We start from the raw sequence: 27,596 nt of genomic DNA on the forward strand, positions 1-27,596 counted from the left end.
GGCCATAACAGTCTGATTTTCCATAATATTAAAAGAAATGAGCTGCAGTGTTTTAAGAAAACATGATTTCCTCGGTCAGTTGCTTTAAATGTTTTTCAAGGAGGAAAGCAATGAAAGAAGCAGAGCTAATCAGAGCAGCCTGGCTTGTTTTAAATTCATCTCACAATGCGAGTTTACAATTAGAGGACTCTTCTTAAGGGCAACTAACTGAATAAATCAACTTTCAGTGAACTTCTAAGTGGATAAAAAAAAAAAATAAAGCATTCAATTGCACAGTAAAACCCCGCCTTGAAGCTAGAAGTATGCCGAGCCCACTGGGACATGTCCCGGTAGCACGGGTCCTGGCAGCCCTGCCCTCAGCAGGTGTGGTGCTCTGCTCTCCCTGCTCGGGGTGGAATTTATACCCATTCAGCTGGGACTGTCCCTGATGGATATCAGTCTGATCTGTAGGCACCAGTTGAGCTGAAACTGCCCTAAGGTTCACAGCTGCTACCTGAGCCTTTTTTATTTTTTTTAAATAATGTCCAACAGCCTGATATACAAAATCAAAGACTAGTCTGTGTCATGGAGTGATGAGCCTTTTCTAGTTTCCTTCTCCTATAGTCTAGAAATCCAAAATGCCTTCTTGAGGAATTTCTTCCTCTCCTTTCTTAAAAATCCCAAGGAAAAAAAAATCGTCTGGGGTTCAGGATGGTGGAGTGGAAGGACGTGCTCTCACTCCCTCTTGCGAGAGCACCAGAATCACAACTAACTGCTGAACAATCATCGACAGGAAGACACTGGAACTCACCAAAAAGATACCCCACATCCAAAGACAAAGGAGAAGCCACAATGAGATGGTAGGAGGGTTGCAATCACAATAAAATCAAATCCCATAACTGCTGGGTGGGTGACTCACAAACTGGAGAACACTTATACGACAGAAGTCCACCCACTGGAGTGAAGGTTCTGAGCCCACGTCAGGCTTCTCAACCTGTGGGTCTGGCAACGGAAGGAGGAATTCCTAGAGAATCAGACTTGAAGACTAGCGGGATTTGACTGCAGGACTTCGACAGGATTGGGGGAATCAGAGACTTCACTCTTGGAAGGCACATACAAAGCAGTGTGCGCATCGGGACCCAGGGGAAGGAGCACTGACCCCATAGGAGACTGAACCAGACCTACCTACTAGTGTTGGAGGGTCTCCTGCAGAGGTGGGGGGTGGCTGTGGCTCACCCTGGGGACAAGGACACTGGCAGCAGAAGTTCTGGGAGGTACTCCTGGGCATGAGCCCTCCTGGAGTCTGCCATTAGCCCCACCAAAGAGCTGGGTAGGCTCCAGTGTTGGGTTGCCTCTGGCCAAACAACCAACAGGGAGGGAACCCAGCCACACCCATAGCAGACAAGTGGATTCAAGTTTTACTGAGCTCTGCCCACCAGAGCAACAGCCAGCTCTACCCACCAACAGTCCCTCCCATCAGGAAACTTGCACAAGCCTCTTAGATAGCCTCATCCACCAGAGGGCAGAGAGCAGAAGCAAGAAGAACTACAATCCTGCAGCCTGTGGGGGAAAAAAACACATTCACAGAAAGATAGACAAGAGGAAAAGGCAGAGGGCTCTGTACCAGATGAAGGAACAAGATAAAACCCCAGAAAAACAACTAAATGAAATGGAGATAGGCAGCATTCCAGAAAAAGAATTCAGAATAATGATAGTGAAGATGATCCAGGACCTTGGAAAAAGAATGGAGGCAAAGATCGAGAAGATGCAAGAAATGTTTAACAAAGACCTAGAAGAATTAAAGAACAAACAAACAGAGAGGAACAATACAATGACTGAAATGAAAAATACACTAGAAGGAATCAACAGCAGAATAACTGAGGCAGAAGGATGGGTAAGTGACCTGGAAGACAGAATGGTGGAATTCACTGCTGTGGAACAGAATAAAGAAAAAAGAACGAAAAGAAATGAAGACAGCCTAAGAGACTTCTGGGACAACATTAGATGCAACAACATTCGCATTATGCGGGTCCCAAAAGGAGAACAGAGAGAAAGGACCAGAGAAAATATTTGAAGAGATTATAGTCGAAAACTTCCCTAACATGGGAAGGGAAATAACCACCAAGTCCAGGAAGTGCAGAGAGTCCCAGGCAGGATAAACCCAAGGAGAAACATGCTGAGATATATAGTAATAAAATTGACAAAAATTAAAGACAAAGAAAAATTATTGAAAGCAACAAGGGGAAAATGACAAACAACATACAAGGAAACTCCCATAAGGTTAACAGCTGATTTCTCAGCAGAAACTCTACAAGCCAGAAGGAAGTGGCATGGTATATTTAAAGTGATGAAAGGGAAGAACCTACAACCAAGATTACTCTACCCGGCAAGGATCTCATTCAGATTCAATGGAGAAACCAAAAGCTTTACAGACAAGCAAAAGCTAAGAGAATTGAGCACCACCAAACCAGCTCTATAACAAATGCTAAAGAAAGTTCTCTAAGTGGGAAACACAAGAGAAGTAAAGGACCTACAAAAACGACCCCATAACAGTTAAGAAAATGGTAATAGGAACATACATATCGATAATTATCTTAAACGTGAACAGATTCAATGCTCCAACCAAAAGACACAGGATCTCTGAATGGATACAAAAATAAGACCCATAAATATGCTGTCTACAAGAGACCCACTTCAGACCTAGGGACACATACAGACTGAAAGTGAGGGGATGGAAAAAGATATTCCATGCAAATGGAAATCAAAAGAAAGCTGGAGTAGCAATATTCATATCAGATAAAATAGACTTTAAAATAATGTTACAAGAGGCAAGGAAGGACACTACATAATGATCCAGGGATCAATCCAAGAAGAAGATATAACAATTATAAATATATATGCACCCAACACAGGAGCACCTCAATACATAAGGCAACTGATAACAGCTATAGAAAAGGAAATCAACAGTAACACAATAATAGAGGGGGAGTTTAACACCTCACTTACACCAATGTACAGATCATCCAAAGAGAAAATTAATAAGAAAACACAAGCTTTAAATGACACAATAGACCAGATAGATTTAATTGATATTTATAGGACATTTCATTCAAAAACAGCAGAATACACTTTCTTCTCAAGTGCACATGGAACATTCTCCAGGATAGATAACATCTTGGGTCACAAGTCAAGCCTCAGTAAATTTAAGAAAATTGAAATCATATCAAGCATCTTTTCTGACCACAATGCTATGAGATTAGAAATCAATTACAGGGAAAAAAACTTAAAAATACAAACACATGGAGGCTAAACAATACGTTACTAAATAACCAAGGGATCACTGAAGAAATCAGAGAGGAAATCAAAAAATACTGAGAGACAAATGACAATGAAAACACGATGATCCAAAACTTATGGGATGCAGCAAAAGCAGTTCTAAGAGGGAAGTTTATAGCAATACAAGCCTACCTCAAGAAACAAGAAACATCTCAAATAAACAACCTAACATTACACCTAAAGGGACTAGAGCAAGAAGAACAAACAAAACCCAAAGTTAGTAGAAGGAAAGAAATCATAAAGATCAGTGCGGAAATAAATGAAATAGAAACAAAGAAAACAATAGCAAAGATCAATAAATCTAAAAGCTGGTTCTTTGATAAGGTAAGCAAAATTGGTAAACCATTAGCCAGACTCATCAAGAAAAAGAGGGAGAGGACTCAAAACAATAAAATTAGAAATGAAAAAGGAGAAGTTACAACAGACACCACAGAAATACAAAGCATCCTAAGAGACCACTATAAGCAAGTCTGTGCCAATAAAATGGACAACCTGGAAGAAATGGACAAATTCTTAGAAAGGTATAACCTTCCAAGACTGAACCAGGAAGAAGTAGAAAATATGAACAGACCGATCACAAGTAAGGAAATTGAAACTGTGATGAAAAATCTTCCAACAAACAAAAGTCCAGGACCAGATGGCTTCACAGGTGAATTCTATCAAACATTTAGAGAAGAGCTAACACCCATCCTTCTCAAACTCTTCCAAAAAACTGCAGAGGAAGGAACACTCCCAAACTCATTCTCTGAGGCCACCATCACCCTGATACCAAAACCAGACAAAGATACTACAAAAAAAGAAAATTACAGACCAATATCCCTCATGAATATAGATGCAAAAATCCTCAACAAAATACTAGCAAACAGAATTCAACAACACATAAAAGGATCATACACCATGATCAAGTGGGATTTATCCCAGGAATGCAAGGATTCTTCAATATACGCAGATCAATCAATGTGATACACCATATTAACAAACTGAAGAATAAAAACCATATGATCATCTCAATAGGTGCAGAGAAAGCTTTTGACAAAACTCAACACCCAATTATGATAAAAACCCTCCAGAAAATGGGCATAGAGGGAACCTACCTCAACATAATAAAGGCCATATATGACAAACCCACAGCCAACATCATTCTCAACAGTGAAAAACTGAAAGCATTTCCTCTAAGATCAGGAACAAGACAGGGATGTCCATGCTCGCCACTATTATTCAACATAGTGGCTGAAGTCCTAGCCATGACAATCAGAGAAAGAAAAGAAATAAAAGGAATACAAATTGGAAAAGAAGAAGTAAAACTGTCACTGTTTGCAGATGACATGATACTATACATAGAGAATCCTAAAGATGCCACCTGAAAACTACTAGAGCTAATCAATGAATTTGGTAATGTTGCAGGATACAAAATTAATGCACAGAAATCTCTTGCATTCCTATACACTAATGATAAAAAATCTGAAAGAGAAATTAAGGAAACACTCTCATTTACCATTGCAACAAAAAGAATAAAATACCTAGGAATAAATCTACCTAGGGAGACAAAAGACCTATATGCAGAAAACTATAAGACACTGATGAAAGAAATTAAAGATGATACCAACAGATGGAGAGATATACCATGTTCTTGGATTGGAAGAATCAATATTGTGAAAATGACTATACTACCCAAAGCAATCTACAGATTCAATGCAATCTCTATCAAATTACCAATGGAATTTTTTACAGAACTAGAACAAAAAATCTTAAAATTTGTATGGAGACACAAAAGACCCCAAATAGCCAATGCAGTCTTGAGGAAAAATAATGGAGCTGGAGGAATCAGACTCCCTGACTTCAGACTTTACTACAAAGCTACAGTGATCAAGACAATATTGTACTGGCACAAAAACAGAAATATAGATCAATGGAACAGGATAGAACTCCCAGAGATAACCCCATGCATATATGGTCAACTAATCTATGACAAAGGAGGCAACAATATACAATAGAGAAAAGACAGTCTCTTCAATAAGTGGTGCTGGGAAAACTGGACAGCTACATGTAAAAGAATGAAATTAGAACACTCCCTAACACCATACACAAAAATAAACTCAAAATGGATTAAAGACCTAAATGTAAGACCAGACACTATAAAACTCTTAGAGGAAAACTTAGGAAGAACACTCTTTGACATAAATCACAGCAAGATCTTTTTTGACCCACCTCCTAGAGTAATGGAAATAAAAACATAAATAAAGAAATGGGACCTAATGAAACTTAAAAGCTTTTGCAAAGCAAAGGAAACTACAAACAAGATGAAAAGACAACCCTCAGAATGGGAGAAAATATTTGCAAATGAATCAATGGACAAAGGATTAATCTCCAAAATATATAAACAGCTCATGCAGCTCAATAAAAAAAAAAGAAAAAAAACACAATCCAAAAATGAGCAGAAGACCTAAATAGACATTTCTCCAAAGAAGACATACAGATGGCCAAGAAGCACATGAAAAGCTGCTCAACATCACTAATTATTAGAGAAATGCAAATCAAAACTACAATGAGTTATCACCTCACACCAATTAGAATGGGCGTCATCAGAAAATCTACAAACAACAAATGCTGGAGAGGGTGTGGAGAAAAGGGAACCCTCTTGCACTATTGGTAGGAATGTAAATTGATACAGCCACTATGGAGAACAGTATGGAGGTTCCTTAAAAAACTAAAAGTAGAATTACCATATGACCCAGCAATCCCCCTACTGGGCATGTACCCAGAGAAAACCATAATTCAAAAAGACACATGCACCCCAATGTTCATTGCAGCACTATTTACAATAGCCACGTCATGGAAGCAACCTAAATGCCCATCAACAGACGAATGGATAAAGAAGTTGTGGTACATATATACAATGGAATATTACTTAGCCATAAAAAGGAACAGAATTGGATCATTTGTTGAGATGTGGTTGGATCTAGAGACTGTCATACAGAGTGAAGTAAGTCAGAAAGAGAAAAATATAGTATATTAATGCATATATGTGGAACCTAGAAAAATGGTACAGATGAACCGGTTTGCAGGGCAGAATTTGAGACACAGATGTAGAGAACAAATGTATGGACACCAAGGGGGGAAAGCGGTGGGGGGCGGGGGGGGTGGTGTGATGAATTAGGTGATTGGGATTGACATGTATACACTGATGTGTATAAAATGGATGACTGATAGGAACCTGCTGTATAAAAATATAAATAAAATTAAATTTTAAAAAAATCACGGGATGCAACAACCTCTGTGCCCCTCAGTTGTTTCTCAACCAGAAGGAGAACTCTGTGTACAAACTCCTAAGGGAACCGGAGATGAGGGGAGTGAAATTTCATTATTCAGTCCCCTAATTTAGAGATGAATCAGTCTGAGGCCTGGAAAGTTTGTATGGTCACTGATGAGTTAGCAAACCTTATTAGCACTGAGAATCCATTACAAGAATAATGTGAGACCTTCCTCCTCACCCAACCCCCAACCCCATGCCAATCACTGGAAAGAAGGAAGGGTGGAGGAGGGAGTCGGGCATCTGCTCTGACTCTTCCAGTTTGGAGTTCAAGAAATAGATATTTATCCAGGTCAAATCAAAAGAAGAGAGGTTTATTATACGAAGTGCACAGTAACCTTGGAAAAGAAACAGAATATTCAGGGAATGTTCTCAGCTACTCTTCTTCTGCTCTTCTACATTTTACCATGTTTTTTCCCTCTGTTCAGCCTTATTTTTGCCTCCTGACTCTTGCTTTGGGTTTTACCTCCCCCCCACCACCACCTTAACTTTGGATTCCAAGACCATGGACCCTGCGTGGTCCAAGCTTCATCTGCTTCTGAATGTGCCCCTTCTGGGTTCCACTCCTGGTGCTAACTTATCCTCTCGATATTTTTAGTTGAAACTTCTGGGTGAGCCCATCATCTTGAACTAGATCACGTCAGAGTTTGCTGGACAGACTATACATGACCCTGAGTCAACAGCCTGTCCTGGGCCATTTCCTGTGGCTGGAGGAGAGCGTTGGGGAGGGGCAAGAGAAAGAGAATCCTGTGTATCAGGTACGGCTAAGGTGGACCCTTTAGCAGAAGCCCCCAATTGTCTAGTGTTTAATGTGAACAACTCCTTGGCTCTGGCTGAATAAGACAGCACCAGCTTTTGGCAGTCTGTATTGGATTGTAGGCAAGCATCCTAAGAAATTATTTCATTTGCATGAAATCTGTTTCACATCCAAGGGTACAGACATGGACAAACTGAAATGCTTTCAGTGTTCAGTGAATTGACCGTCTTTGGGAAGGACCAAATCTAAGTGAGGCGCTAGTTTGGGCAGTTGCACAGAAGTAAAAGGCTTAGAGTGTCTCAGCTTTTGACGTATGAGTCCTGGTCCTGCTGGAAGGAACTTTCTAGCTCTACTTTGGATCCAAGGAACTTTGGAGAAATAAGAAGACCTCTGGGCCAGGGTCAAGGGAGAGAAACTGTCACAGCTAAGGGTCCAGCCAAAGGAGAGTACCATGTGCTGTGCCAGACAGCCGGGGCTCTCCCCACCCTGCCCCTCCCCTCATTCCCACATGCCACACACCCTCGTCAGGTGACTTCATCCATTCTTTTTTTTTTTTTTAAATTTTATTTATTTATTTATTTATTTATTGGCTGTGTTGGGTCTTCGTTTCTGTGCGAGGGCTCTCTCTAGTTGCGGCGAGCGGGGGCCTCTCTTCATCGCGGTGCGCGGGCCTCTCACTATCGTGGCCTCTCTTGTTGCGGAGCACAGGCTCCAGACGCGCAGGCTCAGTAGTTGTGGCTCACGGGCCTAGTTGCTCCGCGGCATGTGGGATCTTCCCAGACCAGGGCTCGAACCCGTGTCCCCTGCATTGGCAGGCAGATTCTCAACCACTGCGCCACCAGGGAAGCCCCCATCCATTCTTAAAGGTAGGTCTGACCATTACAGTTTGTTCTTTTAGAAAAATCACGTTTGGGGGTTTTAAGTCCTAGCCTCCTCGTAGGAGTTATGCTCTCACGCTCCTCATCCGGATCCCCACAAAGAAAGGAGAAAAACCCTTGTGCTTCATAAAGGAGAAAAACCTCCTGTGTTTCTCCTCTCAACATTCTGCTGTCAATACTTCACTTCTGACACTCAGAACTCTTCCCTTCTCGTCACTTCCCTTCCCTTGGTTTGTGCGTTTTTCCCCACACCAAGAAATTCTCAGACACCAGCTGGGTGTCCTACAGTTTACTTGGTTCTGACACTCTCTACCTGGAGATAGCGTCAGATCCCACAGGTTAAGGACTCAGTCCCCCACTTCAAATACCAATCGCAAGTCCGGACTGTTACCTGTGCTTGTGAACAATAGGCTATAAACCAGAGGTTCCCATGACCCCCTCCTCGGGTTCACTTAATTTGTTAGAGTGGCTCAGAGAACTCAGGAAAACAGTTTACTTACTGTTTACCCATTTATTAGAAAAGGATATTATAAAGGGTACAGATGAATATCCAGATGGAAGAGGTGCATAGAGCAAGGTATGTGGGAAAGGGGCGCAGAGCTTCCATGCCTTCTCTGGGTGCCCCACTCTCCCAGTACCTCCGTGCATTCACCCCAGAAGCTCTCTGTGCCCCCATACGTTTGGGATTTTTATGGAAGCTTCATCACATAAGCATGACTGATAACTAACTCTATTTCCAGTCTCTCTCCCTTCTCTGGAGAATGAAGGGGTGGAGCTGAAAATTCCAAGCTTCTAACACATGGCTTGGTCTTTCTGGTCACCAGCCCCCATCCAGGAGCCCACCAAGAGTCACCTCATTAGAACAAAGATGCTCCCATCACCCAGGAAATTACAAGGGATTTAGGAGCTCCATGTCAGGAACTGGGGTCAAAGGCCAAATATTAGATCAAAAGATGTTCCTAATGCTTTTCTCACTGAGGAAATTAAAAAGGTTTTAGGAGCTCTGTGCCAGGAACCCAGGACAGAAACCAATCTATATTTTTTCTATTATCTCACACTGTGCTTCTGACCACTGGCTGTAGATTGGAGGTTCCCATGGCCCCCTCTTTGGGTTCAATCATTTGCTAGAGCTGCTCACAAAACTCAGGAAAACAATTTACTTACTATATTAACAATGTATTATAAAAGGATACAACTCCAGAACAACCAGATGGAAGAGATGTATAGGACAAGTTGTGTGTGGGAAGGGGCCACGGAACTTCCATGCCCTCTCCAGGTGCACCACCCTCCCAGCACCTCCAGGCGTCCACAACAGGAAGTTCTCCAAACTACACCCTCTTGGGTTTTTAATGGAGGCTTCATTCCAAGGCACAATTGTTTAAATTATTAGCCACTGGCAATTAATTAACCTCCAGCCCCTTTCCGCTCCCTGGAAGTGGGAGGGGAGGAACTGAAAATTCCAACCCTCTAATAGTGTGGTTGGTTCTCTTAACAACCAGCTCCCATCTTGTGTTTATCTAGGGGCTTTCCGAAATTCGTCCCATTAACATAAACTCAGACGTGGTTGAAAGTAATTTGTTATGAATAACAAAAGATATCAATTTCATGTTTTTACTCTGAAGCTATTTCAGGAACTGAGGACAAAAATCAAATAACGAAAGACACCAGCACTTCCCTGGTGGCACAGTGGTTAAGAATCTGCCTGCCAATGCAAGGGACACAGGTTCGAGCCCTGGCCCAGGAAGATCCCATATACCGCAGAGCAACTAAGCCCGTGCGCCGCAACTACTGAACATGCACTCTAGAGCCCATGAGCCACAACTCCTGAAGCCCGCGCGCCTAGAGCCCGTGCTCTGCAACAAGAGAAGCCACCGCAATGAGAAGCCCACACACCTCAACATAGAGTAACCCCCGCTCGCCACAACTAGAGAAAGCCTGCGTGCAGCAATGAAGACCCAACACAGCCAAAAATAAATAAATAAATAAATTTATTAAAGGAAAAAAAAAAGCTGTGAATCATTAGGACTCCAAGAACTACAAACACCTGATCGTGTTTGCCAGAGAAGCCATCATGGAAAATTTTGAAAAGTCTTAAAGGGCTTTCTCTCCACATAAATTGTAAATGCAGAAAGGGCGAAAGCATAAGTGGGGGGGGACGGAATGCAGAAAGAATTTGGCCAGTGAATTGAGATTCACTTTCCATATATCCTATTTTTAAAAAAGAGCTTGCTTCTTAATTAAATGAAATGTATAGAAAGGGTGCATATTATTAGCGTACAGGTTGACGACTTTTTACAAAGAACACGGCTGTGTAACTGGCACTCAGAACAAAGAAAACCAGATTATCACCAACTGCCCAGAAGACCCACTTAGACTTCTTTCCCAAAGGGCAATCCCAAACTGATTATTTTGCCTGTTTTTATGTTTTCTGTAAAAGGAAGCACATAGAGTTCCCCCTTTAGTATCTGTCTGCCTTCACTCACCCTCATGTTTGAGAGTCACCGTATTGATGCACCAGTGAGGGCTGTTCCTTCCAACCCCTGGAATGCACTCTTCACTGTGGGGAACATACCCCAGATAATTCATTCTATTACTGATGGGTGTTTGGGCCATATAGTGTGAACCAATGGTTATTGTTTGGTTTGGGAAAGCTTTTAAAAAGTAATCATGTATTTGAGAGACACTAGTCAAGCTTTTTTTTTTTTAAGATAGTCATTTTTAATTTATTTAACTTTTGGCTGCATTAGGTCTTTTTTTTTTTTTTAAAGAGTAACCTTTTTTTTTTTTTTAATTTATTTATTTTTGGCTGTGTTGGGTCTTCATTTCTGTGCAAGGGCTTTCTCCAGTTGCGGCGAGCGGGGGCCACTCTTCATCGCGGTGCGCGGGCCTCTCATTGTCGTGGCCTCTCCCGTTGCGGAGCACAGGCTCCAGACACGCAGGCTCAGTAGTTGTGGCTCACGGGCCTAGTTGCTCCGCGGCATGTGGGATCCTCCCGGACCAGGGCTCAAACCCATGTCCCCTGCATTGGCAGGTGGATTCTTAACCACTGCACCACCAGGGAAGTCCCAAGTCAAGATTTTTATGCCAACGTAGACAAAGAAAATAGAGGGGCCACTTCACTTGCTTAGATCTCTAGCTTTGTTCTGTTCTGCTTACCCGCTCCAACCGCCAGACCCAGGAGAAAAAAGTGAGTCATGCTTCTGAGAACTTAACTGTTACAAGGAGGATGAGATTTGGAATCCCAGAAAATGAGGGGAGACCTTGGGTCTGTAGGAGTGGACATAGTAAGTTGCACATGTGTGTAAACTTCAGAGAAGCCCTCTGGTCACTGGAAAATCCTCTGCAAACATCTCAGAGCAGCTGGAATGCTTCACTCCACCCCAGGTTATTGTAACTTTAGTCTCCAGTGTGTCAACAAGTGAGGATATACTGCCACCTCCACCCTGTCGCTCCAAAACTCTCAAGAGAAAGTGAGATCATGAGATGCGTATTTGATTCAACAAGCAATGAGGCTTAATGAGACAGATTTACCTTTCTATTTTCAATATAACTATGGCCAAAACCTTCCCTAGCATACAGCTCATATCTTTCTCCCTTCTTCAAGGACACGGCAGTCACCCTGCTGGAGATCTCTTTTGGGAACTCGCTGTTCTCTGCACACCACGTTTCCAGTAACTTGAGGTCAAGCTAGCTTATTTCCACACAGTTTCTGTCTGGGCACAACGGTTTAATATATTCCTAAATACTTTAGTGAGGAAACTCTTAAAATTTTACTCTCTGATCACCAGTACGTAAATTCAAAGTGCCTTTGGGATCTAAAGAAAACAAGAGAGCTCGCTTGAAGGAGGGAGACTGGGAAAATACAAGGAAGTGTAGTGTTTAGATTCACTGGAAAAACTTTTAAAATATTTATATTAGTATCAAGAACTTATTTATGTTTCATTTCTTGGCAAGGCTTTGAAGAAAATATATGTATATCCTCAAAGATTTTAAGCATTATTTCACAAAGAATATGTTACTGTTTATAAACACAAATGTATGAGATGACTTCTGAAAGAATTAATGCTTTTAATTGTATTTTTTCTTTTTCCTGCCTCTCTTTACTGCATACACCTTTTATACTTGTTTTTTTCCAAACTTTGTAAGCACTCCAGTGATGCATTGGTGGTTTCTAAAAGGACATCTGGAAGACAAATTAATGACTTCTCAGGTTGAGTGGGTACCTATTCCGTGGTTCAGGAGCTTCAGTCTCCTGATAAAGTCCATGGAGGGGCTTAAAGTACAAAAATACGATGATAACTTTTTTTTCCCAGTTTTACTGAGAAATCATTGACATACATCACTGTATAAGTTTAAGGCATCCAGCATGACAGTTAGATTCACATATATTGTGAAATGATTACCACAATAGATTCTGCTAACAGTATCTTCTCATGTAGACACAATAAAAAGAAAAGAAAGAAGAAAAGAAAAAAAGGAAAAAAAAGTTTCTCCTTGTGATGAGAACTCTTAGGATTTACTCTCCTAACTTTCCTATATATCATACAGCAGTGTTAGCTATAGTCATCATGTTGTACATTACATCCCTAGTACTTAGTTATTTTGTAACTGGAGTTTGCACCTTGCCACCACCTTCTTCCAATTCCCCCTCCCTCCACCCTCTGCCTCTGGTAACCACAAGAGTCTGATCTCTTTTTCCATGGTTCTATGAGTTTGAGATCACATAGTACTTGACTTTCTCTGTCTGACTTACTGCACTTAGCATAATGCCCTCAAGGTCTATCCATGTTGTTGCAGATGGTAGGATTTCCTAATTTTTTTATGGCTGAATAATATTCCATTGTGTATATATATGTGCCACTACTTCTTTATCCATTCATTCATCAATGGACACTTAGGTTGTTTGATGATAAGATTTAGAATAGTTATAATATTGAAAAGAATTCTAAAAATATAACAATAATTTATAATGTGCTGTGTGGACCCTGAAAACATAAAAGAAATAGAGAGTTCTCCTTCCTGCCCATGACTGTCAGTTCTTTAAGCCAACACCTTCTGTGCTTTTAACTTTTTGTGCCAGTCACTGTGTACTTTAATGCGTTTTCAAAATTAATCTTCACAATGACTCTATGAGGTAGATAATAGTATCTTCCCTATTTTACAGATGAGGAAACTGGGCTTAGAGAGGTTAGCACCTTGCAGAAGTTACGAGGTCATGAGTGACAGAGCTGGAACTTGAATCCCACCCTGGCCTGCAGCTTGAGCCTCCACCTCTTGTATGTCCACTGCCCTTGTACAAGTAAACTGCCCATGAAGACTGACATCGAGGCCAAATTAGACTGAACACAGAGGCAACACCATGCCCGGGAAAGTCAGAAACTTAAATTGCTAATTCTGAAGGTGAGGACAGCTTCCACTGAATTTATTGAAAATAATGAAATCTAGTTCTCTAACAACTTAGGGGACAATGTCAGTATTAAAATTTGGTTGTTGTTTTGTTTCTCTTTTTTAAGCAGGTGACATGAAGGGAATTCCATTTGGAAAACAAGGACTATTATGTCCATTGAATGTCTACTTTGTGCTGCTAGGTGTTAGGAATAGAGAAGTTAACAAAACTGGTTCCAACATCAAAACATATAAACATGGACTATTGCATCTGTGACACTGGGCAAATGATTGTTTTGCCTCTTAAGACTGCATTTACTATGACTACCTAGTCAATCTCCTTAGAAAATAATTCACAATGGACCCCTCTTTGTTTAAACTGCTAAAGTGAGTTCTTTCCTACCATTTGTGAGGTATTCATGAGTAACACTATCAAATGACAGTATAAGAATGCAAATATTTTATTCCTTTAAAGGTTTATTTGCAAGTTTTCTGAGTGAACTATAGGATTAATTTTCTCCTGCAAAGTTTTCCCGTATTTATGTAACTCTCTCCTCCCATCTTGCCAGGTAGAGCAGCCTTGAGGTAAAATCAAGATCAAAAATAGACTTTTCCTTAGGCAGGATCCACACTCCACTCCCAGTGAAACAGAATTCTAGAAGGTGAGAGCCAAAGTAGTAGAACTAACCATGTAGAACAGCTGATCCCATTTTTTCTTTAGAAAATGGAATTACTGATACTCTGAGAAGCTAAGTGGCTTGCCTATGGTCAGAAAGAAATAACTAATAAATCCAAGACTTAGACCCAGGCCATCTTTTTTTCTACAACCCTATAGTTCATGTCAAGTTCAATCCTATGGTCAGAAAAGCCCCTGGTGTGAGCTCTGACCCATCACTTTGCACAGTACTGGGAACAGGCAGATTCTTAGTGAAAGTTGGTTGAGTAAATACAGGTGGGGGGACTCCCAGCTTCTGGTCTAATCTCAGCTGCCTCCCCATTTGCCCTCTCCTGTGCTGCATCTCCCCTACCTTCTTGGACTAAATTACTCAACAATGTTAATACCATCTTGCCTGAGCAGCCATAGCAAGGACAGCATCCACAGAGCTACACATATCACCTGGGCAGAGGTGGAGACCACTCAGAGCTATTTAACCAGCTCATTTACAAGGATATATTGACCCCTGGACATGCCACACAGATGCTGAAGCAAGAATGTTTCAGTAGTAGGGGTTGGTGGCAAATCCAGGGCATAGAGTATAGAGAGAAGTGAAAGAGAATCAGACCAAAGCACCCAAGAATGCAAAAGCTGGAGAAAATTGGTGACAACTGACTTGGTCACACAGCTGGTTGGTACCAGAGTGGGGATCTGAGCTCTGGCATTAAGATTAGTCTGGCAGCTTCACATGCTGCTGCTCTCCCAATAGACCAGAAGCCGTAGTGCCTAGTTTGTGAAGTGCTTACCGAGGGGTAAAGGATGGTACAGAAATATAAAGGGCAAGGGACAAAAGAAGATGCATATAATCAGTGAAAATGTTTATGGAGTGTTGGACCCTTGTTGTGGACTAAACTGTGTCCCTCCCAAATTCATATGTTGAAGCCCTAATCCTCAATGTGACTGTATTTGGAGACAAGGCCTTTAGGGAGATAATTAAGGTTAAATGAGGTCATCAGTATGGGGCTCTAATCCAACAGGAACGGTGTCCTTATAAGAAGAGGAAGACACAACTGGAGCACGTGTGCACAAAGGAAAGGCCATGTGAGGACACAGCAAGAAGGTGGCCATCTGTAAGCCAAGGAGAGAGGCCTCAGGAGAAACCAGACCTGCTGGCACCTTGGTCTTAGACTTCAAACTTCCAGAGCTGTGAGAAAACAAACATCTGTTGTTTAAGCCACCTAGTCTGTGGCAGTTTGTTATGGCAGCCCAAGCAAACTAATACAGCAAAGATGAACAACAGTGAGGGACTTCTGTGGACAAATTCTATCTCAGTCTCCTTCTGCTCCAGGCTTGCCTAGGCCCATGGAGGAGATGGGAAACTGACACATGCAACTGAACCTTAACCAGGTATTTTCAAGTTAATCAGATCCATGCTGAAACAAACAAGTAAAGAGACATAAGTAATGATTCATCAGTAGAAAGCCATGAACAATTTATATTTTTTCTGTGGCTTATCTGTTTGTACATACTTTAATTGTCTTGTCTCCTTGGTGGTTTTACAAGAACAAATATTTGTCTCAGAAAACTCATTTCTTGAAAACTTAGAACAAATCTAAACTATTTGGGGCTTTAGATCATCAATGTTTAGAAAATAATAGTTTATGTCAAGAAAAGGATGGATTCCATTGGAAGAATCTGTAGGAGATGTCAGCAAAAATGGCAGAGAAAAGACCTCTGTAATAATCTTTTCTATAAAAGCAATGAGAACACTGGCAAAAAATTGTCAGAATCAACTTTTTTCAGAACTCTGGAAATTAATCAAAGACTTGTGGCAATCTGAGAAGAGTTTATTCAAGAAAAAGGCTGAATCTCAGAAAGAGCAGCAAGCTTTGTGACATTTTAACTTGCTCTGTTTCCCCTCCCCAACTTGACTGTAGCCTTAATAATCAACAGCCCACAAGCACAGTGGCAACCACTGGAGGGGGCAGAATGGGGCTGGAACTCCTTCAAAGCCCTGTTCCCAGAGAACTGTTGTTATTTGATCTATCTGGAGGTTCTTGGAAGACCCCACTCACAAAGCTGTCTTTATTTAAATTGACTTGGAGCTTATTCATTATGAAAAGCCTTTCCCCAGAGGCATTAGTTGAAAACATTATAGCTGTCTAAGGTGGCAAATAACATTTAGGTCAGACAGTAGACTAACCAAAAAGCTTAAAAGAAAAATCTGGGGAATGAGATGTTTGAAAAGCTTTGGCATGTTCCTGGGAACCTAGAATGCTACATGCATGCCCAGGGCTGTGCACATGCTCAGAAAAGACCCAAGAAGACCCAGGCTGACCTTGAGGCTCTGCACAAGCAGGAAGTGAAGGCTAAGACAGAGTTGGAATCTTCCTGTTTGAATGTTAAAGGTGTGCCCCAGAGACTCACACAGAGCTCCTCAGCAAAGATTGTGAGACATATCAGTCCCAATAATTTAATCACGTTTCTGTTCAATCATTAACTGACCATGAAATTAAATGACCAGAAACTTTAGTAGCCACACAAGACAAAGTATACAGAATTAAACTACAGAATTATTTCAGAAAAGTCACTAAACAAATCAGCAACAACAATAAATGCTGAGAGGGGAGAGAATGATTTCTAGTTACCACATTATATTTTTTAATGTCCAATTTTCAACATAAAAATTATGAAACATGCAAAGAAACAAGAAAATATGGCCATACTTAGGGGGAAAAAAAACAGTCAATAGAAACTGTCCCTGAGGAAGCCCAGATGCTAGACTTACTGGACAAAGGCTTTAAATGAGCTATTTTAAATATGTTCAAAAAACTAAAACATAACTATATAATAAATATAAAAGACAGTATAACTGTGTTTTTTGTTTTTAACTATTTTTTCCTATTTGACATAAAAGACAACTGCATAAAACAATAACTATAAATTTGTGTCTACAAGCATACCATGTATAAAGATGTGATTTGTATGATAACAGCAAATGAGGTGGAAGAGAATGGAGCTATATAGGAGCAAATTTTTGTATACTTTTAATATTAAGTTGTTATTAATTCAAACTAGATTGTTATAAGTTAAGATGATAGTTGTAACCCCCAAGTCAACCATTAAGAGAATAACTTTTGAAAAATCTGTGGTACGGATGATTAAATCCAGCAAAGCCTCACTAGTATATACAAAACAGTGGTAAAATCGGTATGAATTAGTGAAATCACTAAAGAAAGGAAATTCTTCATTGAGGACATCATTTGATTAATTTCTCAATACACAGTAACTAGAAGAGCATACAAGGTATTCTTTCATTCACTTTAAATTGAGGGTCTTTTATGTGTCAGGCACCGTTTGATGCTGCAAAATAGAGGCTTAGCTGAATCTGTCTTAATGAAGGGCTTCTTCATGGACCCATAACTTCTAGCAATATGTCTATTTCCGTCCTTTTAATTTCCTAATGACTCGGGTCTCCCTTGATAGTCTCTCTCATTAACCATCTTCAGATCTAATCTAATCTATTTATTCACTCAGCAAATATGTGTTGAGCTCCTGCTATGTGCCATCCATTGGCGATACAGTGGTGAACAAGGCATATGGAGTTCTTGCCCTACGGGCCTCAGGGAACTTGCATGTACTGTCATGTTGTGCAGTATATATAATGTAACAGCAGCGGGTGAATGTGCTAGGAAGAAAAACAAAACCCGGGTATAGTGAGGGGTTGCTTTTAGATAAGGTGATCAGGAAAGAAGGTGACATATGAACAGAGACCTTAATGCAAAGATCTGGAGAAGGAGAGTTTTAGGAAGAGGGAACGACTGCAAAATCTGAGGCGGGAATGAGCTATGCCTGTGAGGATTAGGAAGGAGGCAGGTGTGAGTGGAGTCTCTTCTTTTGACATGTATCTTGGATACAACCTGCCCTCTGCGCCTTCTACCACAACCCAGTCCTTAGCTGAAGCACTCACATCTAAGTCACCCTGAAAATCTTTTCACTATTCTTGCCCCAAGTCTGTGTCCCACACAATTCATCCTAAACTCCACTACCAGAAAATTTTCCAGAACACTTTCCTCTTGTCACCTCACAGTCAAGGAGCTCCAGTGACCTCCTACTGCAGCCGAGCCCTCAGCTCCTCCACAGCATTTACTGGTTTACAACTATGTGCTGGACACTTTTCTAGGCACCGCGGCTACACCAATGCACCATGAAGACCAGCTTCTTGCTCTCATAGGGCTTAACGTTCCCGAAGGATAAGGCAGACACTAGACAAATAGCAAGATAATTTCGGATGTGAGTAAGTGCCAAGAAGAAAACAGAGAAATGGTGATAGAGGGGGTGACCTGAGGAGGTCTGAGGTGGTCTGGAAAATCTGGGGCTGGGGTCTGTTCCAAGAGTGGGAAGATCAGGTGCCGAGGCCCTAACATGGGGCTCTGCAGGGGCTGACCTCCACGCCACCTCCTTGCGGAAGTCTCCCCAGCACACCAGGGAAACGAGCCACCTCTCCTCTGAGTGACTAAAGCAGCGTCCAGTCTTCTGTCCAGTGCTTCTCAGATGAACAAGTTTGTCTCCCTTCTGCAGACCACAAGTCCATCGAGCACAAGAACCCTACCTAATTCTTACCAGGCCACATGGAGTACTGTGAGTCACTGATGACCACCTGGGGAACTGAACTGAATCAATCCCAGTGTCCTAATCTGGCAGGTGGAGTCACAGAGTGTCGAGGTCTAATCCAACATTAACTCACATTCCCAAATCTTGTTAGGCCAGTATCCTGTCTGCTCCTGCCCTCTCTGGGTAAAACCTGGCAAAGTTTACAAATTTTAACAAATCAATATTACGTGAATATAAATTTCTGGAACACAATTTATTGTTTGCCTAGTTAGATAATTCTCTCAAGAATGAACATGCTTTACCTGCTGGATTGATTTAGTCAACTTTTACAAAAATTGTTTAAACTTTTGAAATTGATATTGACAACAGGGACTTGTGGAAAATGCTTTATCTTGACTTAGTAGTTTTGTTTAAAGATGTTTACTGAAAGACTATCACTGATCTATTCATTGAATTAATATTATTAATAATATTATTTTTAAGCACTTCTATGTGTTAGGTATGGTACCTATTCCTGGGTATACAAGGGTGAATAAAATATACACATTCTGTTGCCCTTATAGAGTTTACAATCTTGTCAGGAATACAGGTTAGGAAACAAGAAGAGAGACAAATAAATGTATAATTACGGCTTGTGATGCATACCATTAAAGAAACAAACAGCATACAGGACAGAGAATAACAGGGAGAATTTTGCATAGTGTGGTCAGGGAACACCTTACCTTTAATCGTTGACTCAGCTGTGCAGAAAAAGGGATGGATCTCACAGCTTTTATTAAATTCTAAATAATTTTCTTAATTCTGACAGGTAGTTTCCAATGTCCTGTGGCCATTATACTTTTATACATTCTTTTTAAAAAGATGCTTTAGCTTTGCCCTACAACTAATCACCACTCACTGCGTGTTTATAGTATGTTATCATTGTAAAGTAAGAATACTCACCAAGGAGATGATGCTCTGTTCTTCATGTCCCTGAAGCATATACTTTACCATTCATTTAAGCTGCATAGAGTGACAGTGTGTTTCCTAATGACATCCATCCCTCTGAGTAGTTCTAAGCATGCAGACTGCTGTGGGCTCATGGTGGTCAAACTCCACAGCCATACAGAAGAAGCCCTTTAGGTCACACAGTTCACCTGGTTAGAATATGGTGTCTGTGGAACATCTGGGGGACATTCAGGTTGGAGTTCGGTGACCACGTCAGTCCCATGGCCACAGGCTTCATTCCACCCTTGACCAGTGACTTCGCAGCCCTGTGCTATGGGTCCTGTGGGGACCACAGGATAGTGCAGATTAATTAGAGCAGATACTTCCTGACCTCATGGAGTTAATACAGGAGGGTGCTTATGAGTCCAATTAAATGGTTCCTTCTGAAGCAGCTCCCCTGATCTTCTCAGGAGGAGGAAAAGGAAACACAGGAGCATGAGAAGCACGAAGCAGCCATGGATAGCTGTGTCTGTGCATGCCCAGCCCAGACAGAAATTATTGTGAATTCCAGCAACCAAAGAACAAATGTGGCGCATCCCTCCCTGCATTCCTGAAGGGAATGTGGAAATACTAAGAAAGAGAAAGACACTCAGATAGTCACAGAACAGGGCTTCTTTGACAAGATTACTGAGCTGGTTTAAAGCAATTTGAGGTGCTATGAGCAGGAGCCACCAGCAAAGAAATACGTCTAGGGTTGTTGGACGACTATCAATTTGTGGTTCATCAAATAAAAACAAAGTGTTTCTAATCCAGGTCTGTAACAGGTGAGGAATGACAAGAAGAGCAATCAGGGAGTTGGGCAGAGACCCCTGCGTGGTGCTGAGTAACCCAGCTGTGCGGCCATTGCATTTCTCTTCAAATGGGTTCCCAGTTGGGGGAAACACTCACTTGGTTCTAAGACTAAACTCAAATAAGGACCTTAGATATAAATCTATCATTGGTATGAGAGCCTATAATTCCCATAAGCATTTCTCACCAAGGTTGGATTCTTCCCTTTATTCATTCACCAAAATTAGTTGAGCACCTACTATGTGCCAGGTACTATTGTTGCTTTGTCTTCAGTGCCTCCCAAGGTAACAAAGGCAGTCTCTGCCCTCACAGAGCTCACATTCTAGTGGGGTGGGGCGGGGGAGACAGAAAATAGACTAATAAGCAAGTGCTATGAAAAGCAATAAAGCAGGTAATAAGGGGGTGAGGGTGCAGGGTGATAAGAAGGGGGCCTTCAGAGAAACCCTTTTTAAGGGCTATTATACAGAGAGGTCAAGAAAGGCCCTTCTGATAAGTGACATTTGTATAGAAATTACAGGGTAAACCCTGGGAAGATGTAGGGGAGAGGATTCCTGGCAGAACAGGAGAAGCAAGCACGAAGTCCCTGGGGCAAGGCGTGTTCTTGGCGCGGTCAAGGAACAGCAAGAAAGCCGTGTGGCTGAGCAAATGAGGGAGAGAATGGTAGGAAATGTGATCCGAGATGTAGGCAGGGGCCGGATCATGGGCGGCCATGAAAAGCCTGGGATGGGAGCCGTGGAAAGGTTTTGAGCAGAGAAGTGATGGTATCTAATTCAGATTTTAAAGGGGTCACTCTGGCTGTGTGTGCAAAACAGAGAGGAAGCAGGAATAGCCCAGGGAGGAGACAAAGGTGGTAGATCATTAGCACGTTATTAACATGAGATTCCCCATCGATACCAGGAAGCCCAGGTCAAGGTGAGTTAAGAATGAGTTCCTTGAGTCACATTTCAAAACTCTAGAATTTCAGTTAATCAGAAAGTCAGTGGGATGCAATAGTCTTATATAGTAGCCACTAGCCACATGTGTATACTGACAACTTGAAATACAGCTAGTCTGAATTGAGATGTTCTATGAGTATAAATCACACTGAGTTTCAAAGACCTGGTACCAAAAAAAAAAAAAAGAAAAGAAAAAAGAAAAACCCCAAAACCAGAATGTGAAACATCTCATTAAAAAATTTTATACTATACTAATTACATATTGAAATGATAATGTTTTGAATATACTGAGTTAAATAAAACATACTCTTTTCTTTTTCTCTCCTCAGAATCTTTATTATATAATAGCATGCATGCCACATGTTAGCCTTTTATTAGATATTGTATTGTTATAGGGCCCAGTACCCTGTTAGCCACAGACTGTAAATGCTTGATCTTGGATTGAAAGGAAGGTCATGAGTGCCAAGCTGCTGGCAAGTTGCTCTCAGAATTATCAAGTTCGTCTTAATATGGTCGTTCATAGACCTGCAACATGTAGACAAGTTGTGATAAAAAGAATAATGGGCTTCTCTTCTCAAATGAGATAATTTAGCAAAGTAATGACAAAGGAAAGTAATCTCACTTATATTAGGACCACATTTTCCAAATAAAGTCAAAGGCTTTGGTTACAGGCTCTTCCTTTTTTCCCCTGCTACCTCTGGCCCCAAGGCCTGCAAATCACTTTCCTTGTGACAGAGTTCAGTCCTGAATATCCCCTATTGTTGATGGATGTAAACATGACTTGCCTTAGGGCTCATGGAATCCAGATATTAGGACTAAAGTTTATCTCCTCAACTGGGAGGAAGCAAGTCCTCCCCAGACTTGGAAAAATCTACTCTGGAAATTAACTTCACCTATTTCTTTTTACTTTTTAAAATGGAGCTACTAGAAATTTTAAAATTAAAATTTGTGGCTCAGATTATATTTCTATTGGACATCACTGCTATTAGAAACTGAATTATACAAAGAAATCCTTTGTGATTTAAGACTTGAACACTTTTCTAAAATGTGTTGTCCATTTTCTGGTTTTAATAAACAAAGTTATGCAAAGTATAGCTAATGTAACTGGATTTACTTTAATTAATGGGGTGAGTGTGTCAGTGATTCTGCATCACCAAAGCTTTGTTCTAAACATCTCTCAGTGGCCCCGTTGTCCGGAAGATGGTAAAATGGCCCTTCCACACTGGCTTTGCCCTTGGAGGGGAGCCTGGCCTGGGGTCCTCAGCTTCACAGGTTCAGAACACAAACTTGATAGGTTTTCTGGCTGAGATCCTAGGGACACATTTCTCAAGAGTTGATATGAGAACAGTGACTTTCCAGAAGGACAGGCTTTTCTGGGCCATTCTATCTGGCTTCTTGCTAATTTATCTTTTCACCTCCCAAAGGTATCTGTGTCATGGGTTGGGCCCCAGAGCCAGGTGGGGCAATGCAAGCCACAGTGTGGATACACTGCACAGGGGCCAAGGGGTTCTAAAGACGAATGGCTTTACACAAGCGAGGCTGTGGCATGGGAATGGGGTGGGCAGACCTCGCAGAGACGGCCACTAATGTGAGCTCACCTCAGGCTGCATCTCTCCCAATCCTACCATGACTTTCCAACATCTCATTTCCCAGGAGTGATCAAGCTCTAGAGGAACAAGTCAAACTGTTCAGGTTCTCTAGAGGTGGCCACACACACTCAGAAAACAACTTACCGATTTATAGGAAGAAACAAATCGTCAGGAATCAGAATATTTGGGTCAGAGAATCACTTAGCTCTGCTCTCTGTAGGAGAGAGTGCTCAGGAGAGCAAATCCATCAGTATTTGGAGGTTGCTTGGTAGGCAAAGACTATGAATAGGGGAGATAGAAGGGTGTCCCGAACATTTGGAAAAGGAAGAAATGGGTACCCTCTGAAAGGTTAAACCGTAAAGCCAAATCACCCAGTGGGTCAGAGAAGCACCATTTCTATTGCTTAGCTTGGAGTGAATATTCAAGAAATATTTATGGTCTGCATGCATGTCCAGTCTAAGAGTTAGTGAGACAGAATGATTCCCAGGGCAGAGCAAGGTTTGACTGAAGTATTAACATACTTCATGGAGGAATGAGTTAATCACCCACAGAAGCACAGAAATAGGGGGAGTTTCAGAAACAAACTTTGGCTGTGCCCATTGGTACCATCCCAAGAGAACAGAGGGTGAACTTACTGGAGGTGGACTGAAGGCCAATGAGGACACAGAGTCCCCAGCCGTGGAGGGGGACCCATCCAGCTGTCAGAGCCCGGACCATCCAACACCTGAGTCCTAGAACTATGTTCCCAGGTTCTGAATCCAGGATCACTAAGCTGATAATTTCACATCCTGTGCAGCTTTTCACTGGAGGAGACCATGCTGGTGAGCTCACTTTGATCATCTAGTCTGCCCAAGAGTTCTACTTTTCTATCCCGGTAAGTTAATTGGATTTATGGTTGGAGATAGCAGCATTTTGAAGCATAGAATTCATTCACATAATGAAGCACTTAAATGAATTGTGTCTCCAAGTCCACAAGACTTACTCAAGCGACAGATTCAGTAGGTCCAGCTAGTGCAGCCTTCCTACTGAGATTCCTGTGTGTTACTGAATTCCACTGCCTTCCAATATAGTCTTCAGCAGTGAGTACAAAGAATCACGTTCCAGTCTGACTAAGATGACCAACTTGGAATCTGAGAGTCCAATCAGCTGACCACAGCCTCACACTTTGGACAGTTGTGTGGACCATAGGTGTAGAGAAGAGAAAGACACTAAGCTGAATGTTTACTTACCCAAAGACGGCTCTTGGATGTTTTTTAAATGTAAGTCTCTATTATCAGCATTTTGATGTACAAAAATATAAAACCAGCGTTGTGGTTTATTCACACATGCTGTATGATCAGGCCACTCAGGATGGCTGTTCTCTTGTTCTCTGTACATCCTCTGCTTGACCAGTGCCTGCTTCACTTATGCCCCACTCACGTGACTGACCTTCCTGCATACTGACCCCCGGCCCCAGCTACTGATTGTTTTTGTAATCAGTATTTCATATAACTTTAAAAAACTTTTATTATTTCTAAATTTATTTTATCCTTATTGAAGTATAGTTGATTTACAGTGTTGTGTTAGCTTCAGGTGTACAGCATGTTCTAGCTTTAGATCAGAATTCTCCACTATGCTTATCAAATGGGTGGTGAGGGGCGTGCCCCTCTGCTGGTTTCCCTGGTAACCGATGAGCCAATCGGTCATCAATTCCCCCTATAACTGGTAACCATCCCTTCCCCGAAGGCTGCCTCCCAGTCTGCCGCACACGATGGGGTGTTGCTCCAGGACCTTGCTTTCGGACGTGTAAGCTCCCCCATCCTTTAAACCACTGATGTCTCTATCACTGATCCTGGGCTCTTTCTTCGGTCTTGAAGCTGGGCAAGTACAAGCCTTGTAGGCCTGTGGGGTGCAGCCCAACATGTGTGTTCCAGAAATATTTATGGAACATCTGCTATGTTTCAAGCCCTGTTTTAAGTGCTGGGACATATGTTAGTGGAAAAAACACACAGCGATATCTATTCTCAAGGAAGTTACAGTCCAAAAGTGTGCGTAGGAAAGAGATGATTGTCTTTTAAGATGTCTCTTAATGAATGTAAGTTTTAAAAATTATGTAGTATTTTGGAAAGAGATAAGTGTTAGTTTAAATTTTTAAATGACAACAGAGTAGGGTAAGGAGAATCAAGGTCCTTGACAGACAGATTGCAGAACTAAAAAGGCTGGATTGAGTGCTGTCCGGCTTATTTCCATTTTGAGCCCAGGCCCAATGAGAGTGAACAGGTGACCACACATGTTCTTTAAGGCTAATTTGCAAAACCTGAAGACCAGGGAAGAAAGCTGAAAAGAGAAGCTAAGTATATTAATCACATCTATTCTAAATAAGGGCAATTTCCCATGGGCCCTCATTGTATTCTCATTAGGAGCTGCTTTGAGACCAGTACCCACATACAGGCTGCTTCTTGAACTACTGTTACAGAGTCAGAAGTACTTTATCCATTATTTATCCATTTGCATTCTGGCAGACCAGCAAGTCCTCACACCTTTGGCCCACACTTTCCCACCTTCCCTTCTCAAAGGATAAGAAGGGGAAAGGCTCATTTCAGCTGTTGAAAAAGTCCCTTGACCACCTCCCATGGCTAAAGCCCCTCTTTGATGAGGGTTGAAGTTCTGTGCCTCTTAATCTCAGAACATCTCAGTCCTTATATCTGTGGTAGCTCATTGATAAAGCTGTGCTCCAGATTCTTTCCTAACCATGCTTTTCAAATCTATGCAAATCAGCACTTAATCGTGTGGTTTGAGATGAAGGATTCCTCTTCTCCCACATTTCCCATTCATCTTCGTGGGTTTGCTTTTTAGAAGATCGTAATGTGAGCTGACTGGCTTACATTTTCCCTTTTAAGAAGTAAAAGCAATGGAAAAGAACTAAAAACATTGAAGAGTTATTAAATAAAATTAAGTGAATGCTATAGCTTGCCCATTCCCCCAAACAGCAGAAATCAGTTCTTTTCAAGGGAACTCAAAACAAAAGCATAACCCTGACATGATGCTTTAGAGTTTGGTTCAAGCTCGATCAAACATATACTACCTGTCATAGTGGAAAACACCTGTCTAGTCCCTCAAGGTCAGACACTCAGGATCTGTATTCCTGTCAACACCATCCAATATTTATCACACCTGAGCTCAGAGCTATGCAAAGTTAAACATTCCTGATCACTTCATTTTTATATCTTACTTGCAAAGACTAAGCAATCAAATGTGTTTAATAAACAGGCAAGATGAATAAATACAGAAAAGAAATAAACTAAGGAGGCTGACATTTTAGTAGAAACAGTTATTGTATTCCTTGAAAGGTCTTAGGTTCTGGGTCACCACTGAGCATATCAGGAAATAGATGGGAGCAGGCTTTGGGTTCTCAACAGACCTTACAAAACATGAGTTACCTCATATGCTGTGTTGCTGGGAAAGGAGAAGAGTCAGCTCTCAGTAGACAAGACTTGTACATGCTGGCTGAGGTCTTAAGGCAGGTCTTTTTCTCTGAGGTAACCACCTAATGTAAAGCCTAGTGTAGAGCTTTCTTCTCTCCACTTGACATTAGAAAAAAATGAGGTTTAAAGAAGTTAAGTAATTTTCTCAAACTTACACAGCTCGGGAGATGCAAAGCTGTGATTCAAACCCAGTTGTATCTGTCGCCAAAGGCTATGCTCTTCCCAATAAGCCTCATCGGCCCAAACTTGCAGCCCTGAGTCATCCTCCAGGTCCCTTGAGATATCTACCCTGAACCTAGCTCTGGGTGCACACAGGTGGTGCTACTATATCCTGGGGGCAGGACTGCCTCGCTGGGTCCATGGAGGAGGAGAAGCCGACCGTGGGCACACCAGCCAAAGTGGGGACGGGAATTTAGCAGCTAGAAGGCAAGGGAGCCTGGGAAATATACTTCCCTACCTTAAAGGGCTGCACAGAGAAGGACCAATCTTGAATCAAAGCGCAAATATGCACTGTGCAAAAATCAACAACGTGGTGGTAAATAAGCTGCAAATATGGCAAGGGGCGGGTTGGGATGGGGAAAGGAGAGGCTGAAAGTTCCACTGTAGCCACTGATTAAAGAGGAGTAGGTGGCACACAAAGACTTTCTTCTTCTCATCCCTAGCCACAGTGATTATCAAATACTTTAAAGCATTTTTAGGAAAGTGAGGAAGAGAGTCATAATGGGCTAAAATCCAGGAAGCATAAGCTCCAAGGAAGTATTAAAGAACAATGCATGCTTGGTTTGCAAAACAGAAGATTTAGAAGCAGAACAGAAGTAAATTCTTGTGGATACAACTCATTATAATAAAGCTGGTCTAGAAGGATGGAGACTAAAAGCAGCCGCTGACTGAGGAGGAGTTCCCAAATCAGGACAGAGT

At 41.6% G+C, this 27,596-nt stretch overlaps 1 protein-coding gene and 1 long non-coding RNA gene across 5 annotated transcripts in view; one reads left to right on the forward strand and one right to left on the reverse strand.

The window, feature by feature from the left end:
• Positions 1 to 19,847, forward strand: part of LOC309636553 — a 46,471-nt gene extending 26,624 nt beyond the window's left edge. Inside the window, exon 3 of the long non-coding RNA XR_014250070.1 lies at positions 13,425 to 19,847. This is a non-coding gene — a long non-coding RNA (uncharacterized lncRNA). The remainder of the gene's footprint in view (positions 1 to 13,424) is intronic.
• Positions 1 to 27,081, reverse strand: part of LOC309636483 (uncharacterized protein) — a 61,734-nt gene extending 34,653 nt beyond the window's left edge. For 2 of the 4 annotated variants that reach the window (XR_014250021.1, XR_014250022.1), the window contains exon 1: positions 1,165 to 7,904. The gene's annotated coding sequence lies outside the window, so the exon portion shown is untranslated. Of the gene's footprint in view, positions 1 to 1,164; positions 7,905 to 19,856 lie in introns of those variants that run through there. The other 2 variants (XR_014250019.1, XR_014250020.1) reach the window with 2 other exon arrangements.
• Between the last annotated feature and the right edge of the window lie 515 nt (positions 27,082 to 27,596).

This window comes from Balaenoptera physalus (genome assembly GCF_965194825.1).
Source record: "Balaenoptera physalus genome assembly, chromosome: 1".
NCBI classification, from domain to species: Eukaryota; Metazoa; Chordata; class Mammalia; order Artiodactyla; family Balaenopteridae; genus Balaenoptera; species Balaenoptera physalus.